The sequence below is a fragment of the Botryllus schlosseri genome, chromosome 15 (assembly GCF_051294905.1).
Source record: "Botryllus schlosseri isolate E-star chromosome 15, Bs_hap1, whole genome shotgun sequence".
Classification (NCBI taxonomy): domain Eukaryota; kingdom Metazoa; phylum Chordata; class Ascidiacea; order Stolidobranchia; family Styelidae; genus Botryllus; species Botryllus schlosseri.
In genome coordinates, this window is record NC_137250.1 from 24139710 (window position 1) to 24159235 (window position 19526).

Sequence of the window (19526 nt, forward strand, 5' to 3'; positions counted from 1 at the left end):
TTGCATACTTTAAATTTTGGCTTCATTTCAATTTTCGAAGTGCACCGGTCCGCCAGACATTTTTAAAAATTTTACCGGTCCGCGAGGTGACAAAGGTTGAGAACCACTGATATAGACGATGTTCACCAAATTTGGTTCAATTCCAACGAGCGGAAGCGGAGTTATTGCCGTCCAAAAATTTGGATTTGGATAAAATAGTATTTACGGCTGTAATAAATAATTAGAGAATTGGTCACTTAAATACTATTTTATTCATAATCCAAATTTTTCTTCGAAGGAGGAAGGGGAAAATAAATGTTTCCATTACCCGAAAAAGTAAAGAAGCAGGATAATTTTCTATATTGCGGTCGGTCGGACTTGAGCCCGCGACGCTTTGGATCAACGTTATGGAACAAGTTTCATTGTTCCGTCATAATAATCCTTCGATAAATAAAAAGCAGGCAAAATACATTTTATTGATAGGTATATTGCTCGAGTCAGCGTCGCGATGGGTTGCGCCTCGTCCTCTGAGATACCATTGACGTTTTCTACGAAGGTAGGAGAGTATAACAAGCACTCAGTCGCTTTCCACTATAGACGCACGCTACAGGCAAACGATAGATACTTACAAAACCTGACGTTCGTGACTAATGCATAGATGATGTGAATTTATAGCCAAAACCGACATCACGGTTTCTAGAAGACTGAAATGAAGGATACTAAAATGTTGAGGGTTGAAACATCAAAACTACGTTCGGGAATATCAATGATCGTGTTATGTTGACCTGGATCAAAGATATCCTCCTTTTAGTTCGGCTCCAAATCTCTGGGTCAGCTTCGCAGTCGCACCAACGCTGGCGATAGTTTCAACTCGGCCACAGGAAGATTCATGGAACGAAGAGCAACACTCTCGTCGTTAGATGGGGTTGATGGAATCGGAAGGGTAAAAATCTAACGACGAATTTATTCTGACGGTGTGAAGTAGATGTATCAATTCAATTCGGGCAGGCCTGCATAGGGACCTACGACTCGACTCGGTGGTGTATTGAAAATGACTCCACTTGCCTCAAGTCCGAGTCCAAGTCAGCCAGTAGACCTTCGAGCCCGAGGCATTGTGTTTTGACGCGATTCCGAGTTATTGTCGTTGTGTTCACTTTCGAGTTTCACTTCAATCCGGTACAATCCCCTCTTTTCAACTGCGCTCGATTGATACAGAATGGCTCACCATTCATAATATACTCAATTTTCGTCATTCTCAACCACTGAGCTATGCACACTTTCAGGTCCTATTTTCCAAGTATCAGGACTGATAAACGAAATGCCAATTATGCGGTGACTTTACTATTCTTCGTGACTTGGCTCTGAAGACCTTGTCATATCGAGCCTCCCGTCTACCTTGCATGTCACATTTCACTGTTACATTTTTGTTGGGTAATGTTGATATGACTCAAACTCCGATTTTCGAGTTTTCAAACGTGCCGACTCCGACTATTTTCTCAAGGGGACTCCGACTCCAATAGTGTTTCGAAAATTATACGCTCCAGTGACGTTCAAATGATCATCATATAACCATTAAACATATGCAGGCATATGATTAAAGACGGCATGAAACATTGTTTCATTGTAGCACAGCACGTATTAATTCACTACTAGGCAACAACACGAAAGACTGCATTTCTAAATATCCTTCCTTTTTGCAATTACCACGAAAGACTGCATTTCTAAATATCGTTCCTTTTTTAATATTTTATAAGTTTTTATTTATGACGTGGGCACTCTCTAATATATTTTTTTTACCTAAAAATTGGAAAATTTTGACCTAAAAAAAAATCAGAAATCTGACTTTGACATCACGTATGCAAATTTTCTCATCACGTATGCAGATTTTCCCACATTATGTTAAAATTGTACTAAACGCTTTTGGCTTAAAAACTGACAAATTTTAACCCGAAAAAACTAGATTTCAACGAAATCTGGCCCTATGAAGAATTCCAGTAGTTACATCACGTATTATGGTAAAAATAATTAAAATTTGTTGTGGTACAACGAAAGATACTTTCCTACATTATCGGGTAGAACGTATCTGTCCTTATTCTCGGGTAATAGCTTGCCATTAATGGAGAAAGAACGTTCAATAGCAGCAGTTGTTGGCTGACAACACTGAAGTTGTGGTTCACTGCTGGTGACACACCGTGTTGCTTCCAGTGGTGGTCAGAGTAGTCAAGAAAGCTACTCAGGTAGAAGTAGCGACGAAAAAAACCTACTCAAGTACGAGTAGAAGTACTTACTAACCTTCTGCTAAGGCCCCAAGTTTAGGTGAAGAGCAATACGTATAGAAGTTGTATAGGATACGGTTTCGTCACTTTGCGCGATTGGTAGGCCCTATACGTTAATAATAAATATTGTAATTCGCCCAAAATTCCTCAGGCTATCTTTCTTATGGGATATTAAACTACTTCTACTTGACAAACTGAAAATAGCGAGACAAACTGAAAATAGCGAAAAGTAATTAAGTAGATCACAAAATATTACGAAGTAGAGAAAATCAGATCTACTTGAGTAAGCCAAAAAAATCGCTCAAATCATATGTAGGAATCGTTCAAACTTGACATATATCAAATTCTGTAGGCTATAAGTAAAATGACGATATCAAATTCTGTATAATTAAAAGGTCAATAAAACAATCTGTTGATCTTGTTTGTGAGTCCGCAACTACAACTAGTTCTTGTGTATGAGTCCGCAACTAATACAGATATGTAACTTGAAAATTTTCTCATTACACAGTATACTGATTACAAGCACATTGGGCAAACGAAATGTAGGAAGTAGTCAAATAGCATATGTCTGCATGCACTTACTCAAGTTTTCAAGGACTAGGACATGCAATCGTTCTTAATCATTTGTTCGACCCAAGCAGCTAAGCTACACTTCAAATATTTTCAATTTTGTCAGGTGGTAAGCAGCGTTTGGTTATATTTACAACCATTTTACAAAACCAGACGATGTATTTACTCTTTCACAGTATCATGGTATAAAATCCATGGTCGCGCAAAGCGCACAATTTTTTTTTTAAGGTGATGAAAGAATGCGATCAATAAATATGTTACTTGCATATATATTGGCGGTCCCCTCTGTATACCACTGGGCACATTTGGCACGGAAAGGATTATTCGGCGTTTACACATAGCAATTTCGAAGGTTTCGATGAACATACCTCCATCATTTTGAGCAAATATTTCATCGCCGACGATCTCGCTGCCAGCGCACGTTGGACGGCACGTTATATCGTAATTGCGAATATAGCTAGACTCAATTCAGTAACTCGCGCGTATTTATAATAGGGGCTCCAATAAATGCAAGAAATCGGGCTCCAATAAATGCAAGAAATCGAGTGACAATAAGTCATACGAAGAGAGAGAGAGAGAGAGGGAGAGAGTACTTATTTTCATCCAACCAAAATACATAACAACAGACGGCAATGATGGCGGTACAGAAAATATGCATGCACGGTATTCGGTAATAGATAGGAATGATCGATACGACCTTGACGGTCAACTAGTCTGATCACACCCGCATCAAACAGGTACAATTGACTCTGTACAGTTTGGAAAATACAGTGCTAGAAAAAAAAATAATAAACCAATGATGATGATGGAATCTGCTACGAAATACGTCATTATACAACTACATCGTTAATAACAGTGATTTATGGTACATAGAAATCCTATTTTCGGTATTGTTAGTAATTTAAAGATATCTTTGAAAGCAATTGTTTTTTTCACAATAAAAAAGTTAGAGCAGGGTCATTTTCATAAACTCGAACTCCTTTAAGCTAAAATTAGCAAAACTCTGACTCCACAGCCCTGAATTACGAATAAAGATTTTCTCTCTCTCTGGTTCTGGTCATGCACAAATGACTCGACTACAAGTGGAATCCGTGCAAAAATTGATTCAGAGTCATTTTACGCATTTTGAAAAATGACTCGAGTCATGTCGAGTCCTAACTACCCTGTCTGTCTGGTAATTTTAGAATTAGGCTGCTCCAACACATCCATTTTTTCTGAAAAATGGTCGTTTGGTAATAATCATCAACCTGTTCTTTCTTCTGCAGAAGGATTTTGCCCAATTCATTGCTTTCAAATGAATCACTATATTAAGTTGATAATAGCAAAACCTTGCGAGATCTTGGTTGTACGCCCAATTTTTAAAATGTATAGGTTACTACTCTTTCCCTAAATCAAAAGATGCGTCACTTCTGAGAATCTGTGGCAGCATATGCCCTACTAGCTCACAATAAATAGATAGTGGAGATTGAAAATATATATACTAAGGCGGTACTACAATGTGATTAGGATTTCATTCTTTCCGTAACCCAACGATGGAGAAGGTTTGTTCATTAACCAGTTTTTAGAAGTGGCAATGTTTTTTGTACAATTGCGGAGAATTCACACACTCTGCATGCAGCTAGCGTCCCTTGCTTTTTAACCCGATACGATGTTATTTCGTGGAAACCAGTCAGAATAAAGCATAAAACCTAATCTCTCGTGCTTGTGTTATCTTCCACCACTTTTCATTTAGTGCAGTGGTTCCCAACCGGGGGGGAATTCCCCCCTTGGGGGGAATTTCGAAACTTTTAGGGGGGAATTTGGCTTAAGCGTTGTAACGCAAGATACACTGGATTCGCAACATTTTTCGACTTTTCTGTTAGAACTGCAAAGTATGAAACTAGTTCTTTGAAGGTCACTTTTGGCGGATTCTTAGCTAAATATATATTTATATGCCTCTATAATCTTCCACCCCTTGAAAAAGTGAGGCGCGTGAGACGATGTCGCTGGGCCTATCGACCAAATTGCTACCAGGCAGGGAAAAGTCGGGGGGAATTCAGCACAAAAAGGCCATTGGGGAAATGTTTACCTTTATGCCAACATCTCTGCTAACGTGAAAAACACGAAATTCGTTGATTCAACTCAAGGCCATCGCAAAAGCGAATTTGGTGATATATTTGTAGTCAGGAGCTACCCGACAAGTAAAAAACAGACGGAACAACGGAAAGTGATTACCTAATTTCTTTTGATTTAGATAAAGTTTTGATAACAATCAGTGGTGGCCCTACTATTGGGGGGGTCCTGGGCGAGACTTCTCATGGCCCTATAAGTATGTAATCGCAGCTTTGGGGGGACTTCACCCCCAGACCCCCCCCCCTCGTTTCTATTATTACCAACCTAAATAAATGCGCCATATGGACCTGAATTACGTCACTCACGTGTATGACACTGTAACACGGTTTTGAAGCAGGCTTCAATGTTGAATTGTTGCAGCTCCTGAGCCTTCTTTTATTATACATTGTAAAATTATAAAATATGTGAACCAATTAAATATATCTCATGTCTTCATGTTGAAGATGTATGGCATGTAGCGTGAAATAATAAAACAGCGATACAACTGCTGCAGGCTAATGACCACAATTTATTTGGCAAGCTATCGGGGGACATTAGTAATAAGCCAACACAGTCAAGGTTTGATTTTCAGGTTATGGAACTTTTCTAACAAATGCAGAGATTTGATGATTTACCCATCTGAACGGAATCATATTCTTGATTGGTACACGGATTTCCACGTTTATTCGCTATAATCCTTGAAAAAGCACTTGAACCAAAGATGGGGGATCCTTCGACCAAGGGCCCCTGGGCGACCGACCACACCAAAAGCCACCACTGATAACAATACACCTAGTGTCAAATAATTGATATGGAAGTTGTCAGCGGTACTTTACGAAAGTGTAATGCTGTCCACATTCAATATAGTTAGGGCATATCTCAGTGGCGGCTCGTGACAATATCGGGTGGGGGGGGGGGGGCAAGGGCCGCAAGCGACTTGCTATCAATATGACGTCACAGTGGCGTTTTTCAACGTTCAAAAGTAACTTAATGATGGTCACATGAATTTCCCGTAAACAATGATTTTTAACGTAGGTGCCGCGAGAGGTTTGCCGGTGGCGTGACTTGAAGTGCGGTAACAAATGTTTTATTCATTGTTTTTTATTCAAATGATTATTTTACAAAATGTACGCGAACTAAGAATCGTTCCCATGCCACGAATCAATCATCAGGGTATCCTTAGTAGCATGCGTTATGATTTCGTGGTAGAGATTACGCAAGCGCCGAGTGAGACTATACCAAAACATACACAGACCAACTACCTACCTACAAAGAGCATTCGCATGACACCTTGTGGTGTTTTAATCGTTCCATGCTCAGCAATTCTGTAAAGTGCTGCAGCGCCTCCGACCCGATTTGTATATGGTAGGATTCTCGTCCCGAAAGCGAGTCAAATCGATTTGCCCTCGTTTTTCTAAGCCCGTCCGAAAGTGTTTGGTACACGATCCTGATGCGTTACGACCAGGGGATAGGCAACCAAAGCTGTGGCACCCATTAACGTAAAACATTATAAAAAGCCAGCTGTTATCCATGGAAGATTAATTACGAGTCTGCCTGCCATCATTCAAGCAGGAATCCAAGCATTGTGTTAAATTGAAATGCGAGCACATATCGCATTAAACAATTTCATGAATAAAAATATTTCATCTTGATGAATTTTTCACTTTTTTTCCATAGCCATAACAAAATATATCGGTAAATTAACTGTCAGTGTGCCTCGAGTAATAAGGATGAAAACCACTCACTTTTCCTTAGCCATAGACATGGTTGAGTTACCTGGGCTCACTTGATTGAAATTATTCGGAAAGAACATGATGTGTATAGTCGTCTGCCCATGACCAGCATTAATTTATGTCTTGTGTAAGTATTGTGCGCGACGTGATTTCTTATTAGCAAAATGTTCAATAACGAGTTTATTGAAATCTGGAATTCCCAGAACCACGTCGTTGTGAATCGAGAGAACAGCCAACGCATTAAGCCTATCTTGGCCCATCCTGTTTCTGAGAAAGGTCTTGATACGTTTAAATGTGCTGAAACTGCGCTCGGATTCCGCGGATGAAATCGGGGTGGTCAAAATGATATTCAGGAAGCTAGTTACTGTAGCAAAGTTGATCGAAAGCGAATTTTCAACTAGGAATTTTGAAAGTTCACTAGTGGTTTTAACTTCCGAAAAGGATGTATTAGAATACAAACAAGTCAAATCGCTCTCCAACCGAGCAATGTCGATCATCGGGTAATAACGAGGCACGCTGCGCAGTTCAGAAGGAAAATGAATTTTGTAGGCAGGGAAATTTCTCGGATTTAACAGGGCGAAAGTAACGAACTATGGTCACTATTCAGACGATTTTGGATTTGGGACATCAGTATATCGCAACATTCGTAAGCCGCAATAAGCAGGTTTTGCACACTTATCCCACGACGTCAAAGCGCTGTGTCACCAGCGAAGTGTACATTCTCCCGGATATGCGAAATTGCCTCACAAAAATGTGCAATACACATTTGCGCAGTAGTACCATCGGCCATACGCGACTGAAAAGTGCTGTACAGTGTATCGACGTGCATGAAGATGTCACAAAAAAGCTTCAAAAAGAACAAAAATTCTTCGTCTTCCAGGAGTCGTTTAAGCCCCGCCGCTTCACGTATGGAAGTATCATCCCAGACAGGAGAGCTCTCAATCACTGAGAAGCATTCCAGAAGCTCCACCCTACTATCTGACACTCGTTGCACAACTCTGGATTGGAAGTTCCACCGTGTTGATACGCATCTAGGTAACCGGTGCTTGCATATGTCGCGCAATATATCAGATCGCTTTGGCGAAACAGAGAAAAAGGAGGAGAACCCTGAAAGATTTGCAAAGAATATCTTGACAGAAGATATTCCTAAGCACATTTTTTTCACTACAAGATTGAGCTTATGCGCGTAGCAATGCAAAAAATGCGCATGCGGGTAAACTTCTTTCATTAAAACTTGTACGCTATGTCGCGATCCGCTCGTGACTGCTGCGCCGTCGTAGGTTTGCGCAATAAGTTTCGACTCAACTGAATAGGGCTGTAATGTTTTTTTTTAATACGTAAGAAATTCCGACAGCAGTGCGATCGTCAACAGCCACAAAGCTGTGGAATCGTTCGACTGGCATAGCAAATTTCGTGAACCGAAAAATCACGACTAGTTGTGACAAACACGTAATGTCAGTTGTTTCGTCAGACTGAATAGATAGAAATTCAGCGTCAACAATCTCGGTAAACAAATGCTGTAGATAGATGTGATATATCGAATCAAGCACATCATTTTGAATAGTCTTTGAGGTACCCTTAGCTACTGTCGCGGTGTCGAGATGTTCGCGCAAAATGCTATCCATGGAAGGCGTGTATTTAATTAGATCCAAAAATACCCCCTATTGAGAGAGCATTCCTTCTCATCGTGGCCTCGAAGGGGCAATTCATGAACTCCAATAAATTTAATGGCATCAATCACCCGAGAGAGAACATGCCTATTCTTATCTACAAGCTCATTGTGCTTGCAGACTGATACGCGATAACTTTCATTGAACTGCGACATTACATTTACTCTGCCAAACAATTTATAATTAACTGCACTAGCCATGTGCACTTGGGGTTTTTGGTGCGCTTTAACACGCTCTGACAAATGCTTCAGATCGCGATAACCAATTTTGTTCCAACAAGAGCCACTGCTTCCGGTACCGGCACTGTCGAATAAAAGACAGTAAAAGCAAAACAAGGCGTTTTTATCCTCGCTATAAGTAAGCCATTCATTTTTATCGAAATGCGCTGAAGAAAAGGCACGAGTGCGTTTTCCTGCGGCGTACGATTGGATCAATGGGCAATTTCTAGGCTGATACGGACCTATAGTTGCTTTACCTCTAATTTTTGCTCTAAAGGCAGCTGCCTAAACGGCGTACGGAGCAAAGATTCAACACGATTCATGTTCGCACTTGACCTGACTACTTATCTGCAGAAATGGAAATGACTATAAATCGAGAGATTGCGTATGCCTAACTGGAAAGGTCAACGAGTTCGGACACATACGCAATTGTTATCTCATAGATTGGACAAGGAAATGTCATATTGAATCCAAAACATCATTCTGAGGAACTACGGATAGCAGCCTCGGAAATTCGGTCCCGGTACAGCTTGGGAGATTTTGGCCTTGAGGCTGGAGACTGTCACACGACACATACGGCTTACGGTCTATACGTCTGCTGCAAAATCGCCTGCGGAAAATATATTACCGAATAAATACGTGGATGAAAGCCGAAAACTTGGTACACTGTTACACGAAATCATCGAGAAGTAGCCTCATGACCTTTTTCGGTATGGTACACTGTCAAAATTGCTACGAACAGATCAACACCGAATTTTGCGTAAAATTTACTGAGGAATAGGCTGATCAAGCGATCAGCTGTTAGCCGCCATCGAAAACGAAACAGCTATCGCGCTTGACGGGGGTTGTAATTGTGAGCAAATGGCCCGAAGGCCACAATTTCAGGGTGAAATTGACATTGGAGAATATAAAATAAAACTAAATATTTGAATGCAAACCGAGGATGTTAGTAAACTGTTTCATGATATCATCACCTAACTCAGTATGGAACACAGATACACCGGCTTTTGCGTGAAATCCGCAATGCGTTAGGTAGGCTAAGTGTCAGATCAGCGCACATCTCTACGATACTCGAACTTGATAACGAAATTGCTGCCCTAATCATTGAGTGCCAAGGCCAACCTTGAGACTTGACACAGCGTTCGATACTGAAATCAAGACAGACCATGTAAAAGCTCATGACGAATCTAGCTAAGGAGCATCGTTAAAATCAATGGAGACCAATACCGGCTTTGCGTGAAATATGTTTGCGATAAATGACGAGTCAGCTCTCACTCGACTTAAGAAACGAAATTACCACTAACATAGTTCAGTGTCAAGCTAGCGTTCGATACTAACATTAAGACTTACCGTACCAAATGTCATGACCGATCTCGGTATGGAACATCGTCAAAATCAATGGATACCAATACCGGCTTTTGAGTAAAATCTGTTTGCGATACATGACGGATCAGCACATACTCGACTTTGGAAACGGAATTACTACCCTAAACTTTGAGTAGAAACCCTGAAACTTAGGACAGTGTTAAATACCACCATCACGACATGACATACCAAGTTTCAAGAATTATCATGGTGTGAAGCACCATCAAAATCGACCTATACCAGCAAAGGTCGACTCAACGCATATTACGGTATCCGAGTTCAGATATAGATACGATTGTTACATCACAGCTTAGGGGCGACCAGGCATATTTGCCCCGGTTGCTCGGCCATTTTACGAATAGGAGAGACTAAATCACCGTTTCTTAATTGTGCGCGGCTTTGAGAGAATAGATAGTGAAAGCTTGTTATGAGCGCTACCGGGGCAAGCCCCGGCTAGGCATTCACAAAGCGAAAACACAGAAGAGAATTCGATTTTCGCAGAGACTTCGCTGTGTATGGGCATTTGTAAGCGAAAGCACAAGAAGAACGCGGGTTTCGCTGTGATCTCGGTATATATTGAGCGCTGTGCGTCTATAAATGGTTAAATTGTTATTGAACAGAATTTTAGGTGGGGCAATGCCCCAGTTGCCCTATAGGACGAGCCGCCACTGGCATATCTGAATACGTTTTGGCATATATTGCTCAGTCAACAAATGGCTGTGCGTTAAAAAGTACCTTTTTAGTATCCGGGCAACTTTTTCTTAGGGGGGGAATTTCGGCTCAAATATCGGCCAAGGGGTCCACGAGCCGAAAAAGGTTGGGAACCACTGATTTAGTGTGTATTCCTTTTATCCACCACTTTCCATTTCACTGTGTATGCCTTTCATATATTTCAAGTCGTTTCGACACCATCGTTGGGTGACCTTCTCAAAGACAGACAGTTAGTTCTACCTTTATCCATCCTTTCCAAAAGGCAGTATATTATATCGACTTGGCGCTACAATACTACCCCGAATCGCAACGTCGTAGCTGAAACGCTCTGTAACACCTCCAGTCGGTAGTTTCGTAACACTAGGAAGCCATGTTCACACTGGAGCAAATTTACGATATATTTACCGTAAGAGAGCTCAATGTGAATGAAAGTATTGCTAAAACCACCTTCAGTATGAACAAAACTGTTTTCGTAAATATTTCGGTAAATTATACGCAGTGTGAACAGTGTTAGTTACGGTAACTGTTTCGGAATCGGTTCGGAAACTCCAGTGTGAAGGATTAAAAGTTCAAAATGTGAATTCGTATTTTACAGTCGTCGAAAGTATACCACAGAAGCGGAATAGTGCTCGTGGACTCGACTGATATGCCTGAGCACGGGAAACGACTTCTTAACAATTACCAGAGTATGGAGTTCAACTGATAGCTAGAAAATAATAAAATAATTTTGTCATTTGCATGGAGTGTAGCCTACTGCATTATATTGCATAGCCAAATCGCGTCGATTGTCATAGTTGCCGCGTGTCGGAGGTTATAATGAAGAACGCAGAAAAACCATGTCGTTGTCGCTGAACTTTGTACCTCATACCGTCAGCCAGTCTGCGGAACATAAGGAAAATTCACCCGAGAATCACCGATATACGTCTGAGTAGAATGCAGCGGCGGTCGCGCTTGTCATCTATCTAATTCTATATATTTCAGTTCAGTCTCGGGAATACTTCACGCAAAACGCTTCCGAAGTTGTTTTGTTTTCAGGCTGCTATTATTTTGGGAATTGGGAAAGGAGGACACTTTTAAAATGTTCAGACTTACAATACTGGAGTAAAATGACTAAAAACAGTCCACTTTGCGGCTCAACTTCCGAAATAGTTGTTTCACATTTTCCGTTAGTTGACTCGGGGCCTAAGATATTCACGGCCTTGTCTGGTACATTAGCAGTGTTGCCACTCTAGGTTCCTGGAAAAACACTAGATTATGTCGTGAAAAAACACTAGAGATTGGAGAAAAACACTAGATTAATAAAATGCAGTAAAAATTTGCCGTTGCCAAGTAATCATGATGACCAAGGTACAAACCCATAGATAAGAAGTGATCCACACATGAATTCTATACATATGCTTGATATTCTGCGTGATTCTTCAACGAAAATTAATGAAACGAATTGATATAATGCATGATTATTCAATGACAATTAACGAATCGAATTCAACAGGATAAGAAAAAATCAAATATTGTCGCTTTCGAATTGTACGGCATCATAAAAATTATCTTTCGACATACCATATATATATTAAATATCCCAAGCTATTGTATGACTTCTCAGTTAAACAATTCAAAATGTTTAGACCTCTACACCTATATTACAAGTTATTGATCATTCTGTCATGCTGCCAAGTGCCACTACCCGAAGGAAAATGATCATCAGCTCCAATTGAGGGTGAAACAAACTGTCCCGGGGCCTATGGATTACTTGATTGATTGCCTGGATTGGATTACTTCACTCTATGGCACAGTGCAAATATCTTGAGTTTCAAGACATATGGCTATACCACATGCATACGGAATAATGATCTGATGGATCATCCCAAGAAAGCCGAACATATAGGCAACTAAGAAATTGATGATGCCCTCGTCAAGAATTCAACCCGGAGCCAATTATTATCACCACATAAAATTTGGTCATGCGGTGAAAGGCATCAGCGTGGTTTCATGCCAACAGAAAATGTCAGCAGATGATCTGACCACTGACTAACTGTCCTGAACTTCTTTCCCGATGTTGATGTCTGCTTTGAAAATGATATTTCATTTGTGTACAGCAAGACAAGCGCTCTTCCGTGGATGCTATGAATATGTCTAGACAAGTGGCTATGGAGGTAGAGGAAAATACATAGGCATAACAGTCTCGGCAGTTATTGAACTTGATAAGGTTAACATCCATTTTTCTTCAACTATTTCTTATGCTCTGGGTATCGAATGCACAAAAATTTATAAATTGTTCTTCTTTGCAAGTTTATTTGTAAATTCAATGAATCAAAGAATATCATAAGTTCAGAATATTACGGAGTCAATGCGAAAGAAACAATGTTAGTCGTCTTTAGAGGATGTTTCTGAGTTGGATGAGCCAATACACAGAGGGGGTCAGCAACGAAGTACTATTTTACCTGAGTACTAGCGTCATTATGAGTTTAGGCTACTTCCACTTCTACTTGACACTTTTTAGGTAGTACTTTTTTGTCAGGTTTGGGATTTTGTCAACTAGAAAGTAGCTTTGGCGCATGATTGCATCCCCTTCAAGCGTGAGGTTGTCATAACAACTGGGCAAAATAGCCCCAGTACCACGATAACTAAATTAATTTTTGAAAATTGCACTTATTTGTGGTGTCATCACCCTTTTGCGTTGATCAAGAAGATGCAACATGCTATGTTTACAGTTGTCACATGGCATCAATTTCTAAAACTAAGTGACCCTCAACCAAATTTACTTCATGTAACGAATTTCTTGACCGCTTTTCAGAAATTCATTTCTACTTCCACTTGAAGTACTTTGGACATGTCCTGGAAGTAATTAGTGCTACTTGTACTGGAGTATAAATTAAGGCATTACTTCTACTCGGTTCCCAACAATGACCACGTTGACCACGTCTGGGTATAGGATGACCGATCTTGTCACTGCGTTTGAGCTGCTCTAAGAGTTATATGATAGTTACTTCCCTTAGGTCGCTAAATATCGCACATATGTGACATCAACTATTTATCAAAATCGAGTGTGATTTGCCAAATCCACTTCAATCGCAGTTGCGAAGTAGTGGTAATAAAATTGGGATTGTATAAGGCAACAATAAAGTGCACTGATTTGCTTAGTCTTGACGGCAGGTTCTCCCAAAAGATACTTCCGATGTGTTCAGCGACATTTGTTTTATAGCAGCACGCCAGCACCCAAACCAGCAGACAGTATATCCTGATCCTTGCGGGTCCCGGCTGCTTCAGCCATATCTTCCATCCAAAATCAGGCTCAACAACAGACAAATAGTACTGCTTGAACTAACAAATACTCTTACCATAATATAAGCCAATCGCTTTACTTCAAATGCATAAATTTAAGTACATATGATCAGAGTTGAGTACCGTAATACGACTACGTTACCGATGGATTTCTGCGTAATTCTGACGATATCATTCGAAATGCTTTGTACATGATTGACATCTAGCATAGGTGAATCTCTGATGACTTCTACAACAAATTTCCGAAACGGTTACAACCAGAAATCAACAGTACACTATGCGATATTTAGCACTGAAGCAGGTGCGCGAGAAAGTAGCTTGCTAACCAATTTGTTGTTGCTATGCGTATCTAGTCACGTGATCGAAGTCCTGCAAAAGGCCTATTGGCCAACAAGGTTGTGCTGATGATAAAATTGCGGCTATGCCGAATACCCACTATATTCACAGGCATATTTCGCATACCGAGGTTCGGCAATAACTCCGCTTCTACTAGTTGGAATTCAGTCAAATTTGTTTTGCATCGTCTCTGAAAGACAGCTCAACAATTTCATGGGGCTGATGAAAAAATTTGAATTTTTTTTTTATTTTTCATTATAAATTAAAAATTTCAATTGGATCTGCGGAGCCTTATACTTGACAGAATTGAACCAAATTTGGTGCGCAGAGTTTTTTAGGGTAACCTGACAATTTAATGCCTGAATGGCTCGAATCCAGAAGAAAAAGTTATTTTTGAACAGCCCTATTGGACATGTGTTGTTGGTAATTATGGCATCGGCAAGGATCCAATCGGCAAGGATCCAAAAAAGGTTGAGGCAATTGCCAAGTTCTCCGCTCCCTCAGATGTTCCGGAACTGTGAAGGTTTCTGGGAATGACTAATCAACTCATGAAATTCTCACCCAACCTCGCTGAGCTTACAAAGCCGCTGAGGGATCTACTGAAGAAAAACACTTCGTGGCTGTTGTATGTTTGGTGTCAAATTGGTACCGACTTCAGTTTTGTTATGATTACCTTTCTGTGTTAAAGATCATTCGTCGTAATGTACTGACGTGGAATGTAATGATTGCAGACTGTCTACCTCTACCTGTTTCGCGTACTGAGAACCGTTCTTCATTTATGTTGCTGTTGTCAAAGGTCAACTGCATCTTCATAGACAACTTTGCGGAATCGTGTTCAGAATTATTTTTTATACCGAAATTGCCGACTTAACGTATTTCAAACTAATCGGAAATTGCCGTAATTTGGACTGAAAGTCTCAATATTGGGTTGTTTACAGAAAAAGCAGAATGTGCATTGTGACGTCAGGTACATGACATCTCTTCTCACCACCGCAGATGTTTGTGTTCTCCCAATCGCAGGGCGATCATTTTAGTTGATGGCGGAGGTTTTGCTTGTAACGGATTCGTCAAATGATATTGAAAATGAGTCTGAGTTCTCAGATGTCGAATGTAAGTATACCTTTTGCACTTACCTACGAAAATAATGTGGAAATGCAGACGCGTTTCTGGTGTTGATTCGCTCCATCCAACATCAGTGGAACCCTTAGCAGCTTCGTGTAACGATAGGTCGTTTGTGTGTGATTATACATGACTAAGACTAACGGAAGCAGGTTAGTAATCTATAGTATGATCACTGATCAGTCTATAGCTTGTTCAACGTAAGCCGCTTGTCTATAGTGGTATTTGTGAGTTAGTGCATCACCTCTTTTCAGTTAGGAATCTTGGTATTATCAATTACAGGTGTCAGTATGGAGCTTGTCAGCTTATGATAAATATTAGGGAGAGTTTATGCAGCAAGAAGGTCCCCCCGAGTAACTGACAGAAGAATGCATCACAGCACTTCAATCAGTGTGTCCTGATGTTGATGAATTGGACATGACTCACTGTAGATATCAACAGGAATATGGCCACAGAATTATTACACCTCATTCGATGCAGGAGTGAATGAGTCTAATTCAGATGAAACGTCGAGTCAGCTGCAAATAATTTCCTAACACAACAATTACACTTTTCAGGAAGCTACGAAACACTGCGTAGAGGAATTTTGTTCGCTGGCCTTGTGGATCCCACGTAAAAACAACGAAACGAAGAATCCTTACTGCACGAGCGAGATAGTGTAATGGTTATGCGTCCGGCTTCTCGAGCGGTAGGTCGTGGGTTCGATCCCCGGCCGGGTCATACCAAAGACTCGAAAAATGGTATCCGCAGCTATCCTGCTCGGCGCTCAGCAATCACGGATAGCATGGAGGAGAAAAAAAAAACGGGGGCGCAGACTAGATGACCTCATGGGGCCGTATCGCAACTCCGTCGCCAAAGCATCTCGATGGTGCAGGCGAGAAAGAATATCATATCTCTCTCTCTCTCTCTCACGCGTTGTTACCGCCACCTGATCAAAATTCTCATCGACTACTTTCAAGAGATTTCAATTTTGCAATGCTTCCTTGTCAATGAATAGTTTTATTGAAAATAATAAATGCAACATAACTAACCCATCCGGACCACTACTGTGTCAGGGAGAGAAATATATCAGGTTTTGTGGATCAGGATGAACAATCTCAATAGAATTGGTCAACTCCGCCGTTCCTGGTCTTGTTTTGATGAGTGCTTCAACTTTTTCATTGAAGTAATCTAGAACAGGTAAAAGAATATTACAAAGTTTTGGTAACAGTCAGATTGAAGGCAGTATACCAAATGTTGTCAGATTGAAGGCAGTGTACCAAATGTTGTATGTTAATGATTCATTAGAATGAAGGATTGCCAACTGCATCCTACAAAAATGCATATGAAATCTGATAAGGGTTGTTTTGTGTTTTGAACAGTTATAATATTACACAGTACCTATAACATTTAAACTGTTATGGTGATAGTGGTACCTTTTCATCTCTACTGAGATGTCAACATATTGAGAGGTATGCCTACAACTACACAGATTACGATATCTTAATGGATCATCGATATTATCCTCTTATACTTTTGCTGCCGACATGACATGCAGGCTTTCCGGCTCAAACAGCTTCATCAGTGAATGATTTTGAGTTTGAAAACGTGTATCTCTTCTGTGTACCACCTTTTGTTCTTCCTGGAAAACTCGTTTTCGAAGATAAAGCCTAAATCGATATAGTGCTAGTAATGCTACCAGAGGTGTTCAGTCAGGGATATCTGACACTCCCCATTCAGTAAATAAAATGACTAATACGAATACCTTTTTAATAAAAAGCTGGTTAGCCACGTTACCGTTCTGTAGTAGGCTGGTCAGTGGTCAGTGGTCATAGACTCGATTTTCAGTAAGTAAAGCCTCTACTTTTTCAATTAGTGAAGTTGATTTATTTCAGACTACTACACTTATACTATATAGTTTTTGAAGGCATAATTGTTTCTACATGTACTCGAGTGCAAACAATATAAGTACAAGAAGAAACGGTAAGTTACACTCTTACAATACTGGCAGACACAATACATTTCCACTTACCGATTCCAGCCGCTTAGCGGGACTTTTGATCTCCACCCTTAGTAGGTTTATAGCATTCCTCTGACATCTTCTTTCCATAATTTTTTTGTTGCAAGAATATGAAGTGAGAACCGGCAGTACGTGTGAGAGTATCAACCATACGCTACATGACATCTACCTCGATGTCTGATCTTCTTAACAGCTTTCATGACCACACTGAAAGACCCAAATCCACAGACAAAAAGTGTATAATCAATCTCAAAACTGACCAAAAGGTATAACTTTCTGTTTACCAGGACTTATCGTGTCAGTTACATGACGCCATTTCATGGTTGAATGATTTAGTTTCCGTTTTATGGCTTTTCTATTTGTAAATTAAATTTCGACCAAACTACTGAGTATTCGCAATTTTTATTATTTTATCCACGTTCCTAACCACATAATGTACGAAATAAGGGAAAGTCTTTTTGAAGATGCAGTTGACCTTTAATTGTTGGTATTGCGAGTATCGTAGTCAAGGTATTAGTTCATTTAAGCCGAAGTAATAAACTGCTTACGAATATTGTTTCGTGCTCACAACAATTAAATGAACTAAAGTTCTTGACGATACAATGTCTGAAGCACTGAAGCCGTTGAAACCGAAGGTATTGGAAATTGAACCCAATAGCCCGACGTCAGAGAAAGAGTGGAAGCATTGGCGAAGAACTTTCGAGAATTATCTTGCGGCCTTCGAGACAGGAAGTGCCAGAATAGAAAAACTCAAGATTTTTATGCAAACTTCTTATCATATGTCCTTTTCGAGTATATTGATGAAGATATCATATGTCCTTTTCGAGTATATCGATGAAGCTGAGACATATGAAGCCGCAATTACAACGTTAGACAACCCATTTGTCAAAACGCCTAACGAGGTGTTTGCACGTCATGTGCTAGCGACAACGAAACAAAAGCACGGACAAAGTTTGGATGAATATTTGCAAGAACTACGCAGATTGAGCAAGGATTGTAACTTTCTCGCAGTCTCCAAAACTGAACACCGAGACGGATTTATTCGAGACTCCTTCATCAACGGCATTCTTTCGCATGGCATACGGCAGCGGTTGATGTAGGAAAACGAATTGACAATTGACAGTGCCTTTAGGAAGGCCCGAACCTTGGACATTGCACAAAGGAATTCGTCCTCGTACATGTCTTCTGGTGGTGCCGAGATTCCAGTAGCAATCGTTCAATCCGAAGCAGCATCCGACAAAGAAAGTGAAAACGCTGCATCAGCTGTACATCGTGGCGAGTGGAAATGTTATTTTTGTGGTGACAAAATTCAACATGCCCGTAAAATTTGTCCAGCACGCACATCCACCTGTTACAAATGTGGGGAGACGGGGCACTACTCGAAAGTTTGCAAAAGTGTAGCGGATGCATCCACTCGAAAAACAGTACCCACGAAACATAGTTCGTCCTCGTCCTGCGCTATACAAGAAGCACCAAGATGTTTGCGTTGCGCAATCATAGATACATTCCTGAAAGACGAGCGTATGTCAACGTTGGTGGATCCTGGAAGTGGCTTAAGCTACATGAATCCAAGGACAGTGGAAGCGATGAAATTGCTGGTGTCGCCCTATACAGATTGCGTGACGATGGCGGCAAAGTCTCTGAAAGAATCCATCTCTGGTCAATGCATCGTAGAGTTGGTGTTGAACGGGAAGGTTTACAGAAATGTCACGCTAGGCGTCATGAAAGATCTCTGTTGCGATATAATACTTGTTGCGATATAATAATACTTGGTCAAGACTTTCAAAAACGACACTAACGGGTTGTGTTTACGTATAATGGCAAAGACCCGGAACTCGTTATATCATCTCAGGACCGTACCTGTGCTGTTCTAGCATCTAACACGAAATGTCCACAACTCTTCAAGTCCGTTACGTCAGATTTGAAGCCAGTGTGCGTGCCATCAAGGCGTTATAGCGCTGCAGATACAGCCTTCATCGAATCCGAAGTTGACAAGCTGTCGAAAGACGGAATTATAAGACCAAGTAGTTCACCATGGCGCGCTCAGCCATTGATTGGTCGTAACCAATCAAGAATCCGGTAAAAAGCGAATGTGCATAGATTATTCGCAAACTGTAAACCGGTTTACCGTACTCGATACCTACCCGTTACCTCGCATAGAGGACATCGTGCAGAAA

The 19526-nt window shown here is 40.6% G+C and overlaps 1 protein-coding gene and 1 long non-coding RNA gene across 4 annotated transcripts in view; one reads left to right on the plus strand and one right to left on the minus strand.

Moving 5' to 3' along the window:
* The window catches only part of LOC145457804 (RNA polymerase-associated protein CTR9 homolog), a 486484-nt gene that overhangs the window by 457421 nt on the left and 9537 nt on the right, over positions 1–19526 (minus strand). The window lies entirely within an intron of this gene.
* Positions 385–16256, plus strand: LOC145457848 (uncharacterized). Of its 2 annotated transcripts, none has more exons than XR_013920980.1 (3): positions 385–535; positions 791–922; positions 15908–16256. It is a non-coding gene; the product is annotated as an uncharacterized LOC145457848 (long non-coding RNA). The 2 variants fall into 2 exon arrangements; XR_013920979.1 differs by lacking the exon at positions 15908–16256 and adding an exon at positions 11209–11356 and having other exon boundaries at positions 430–535.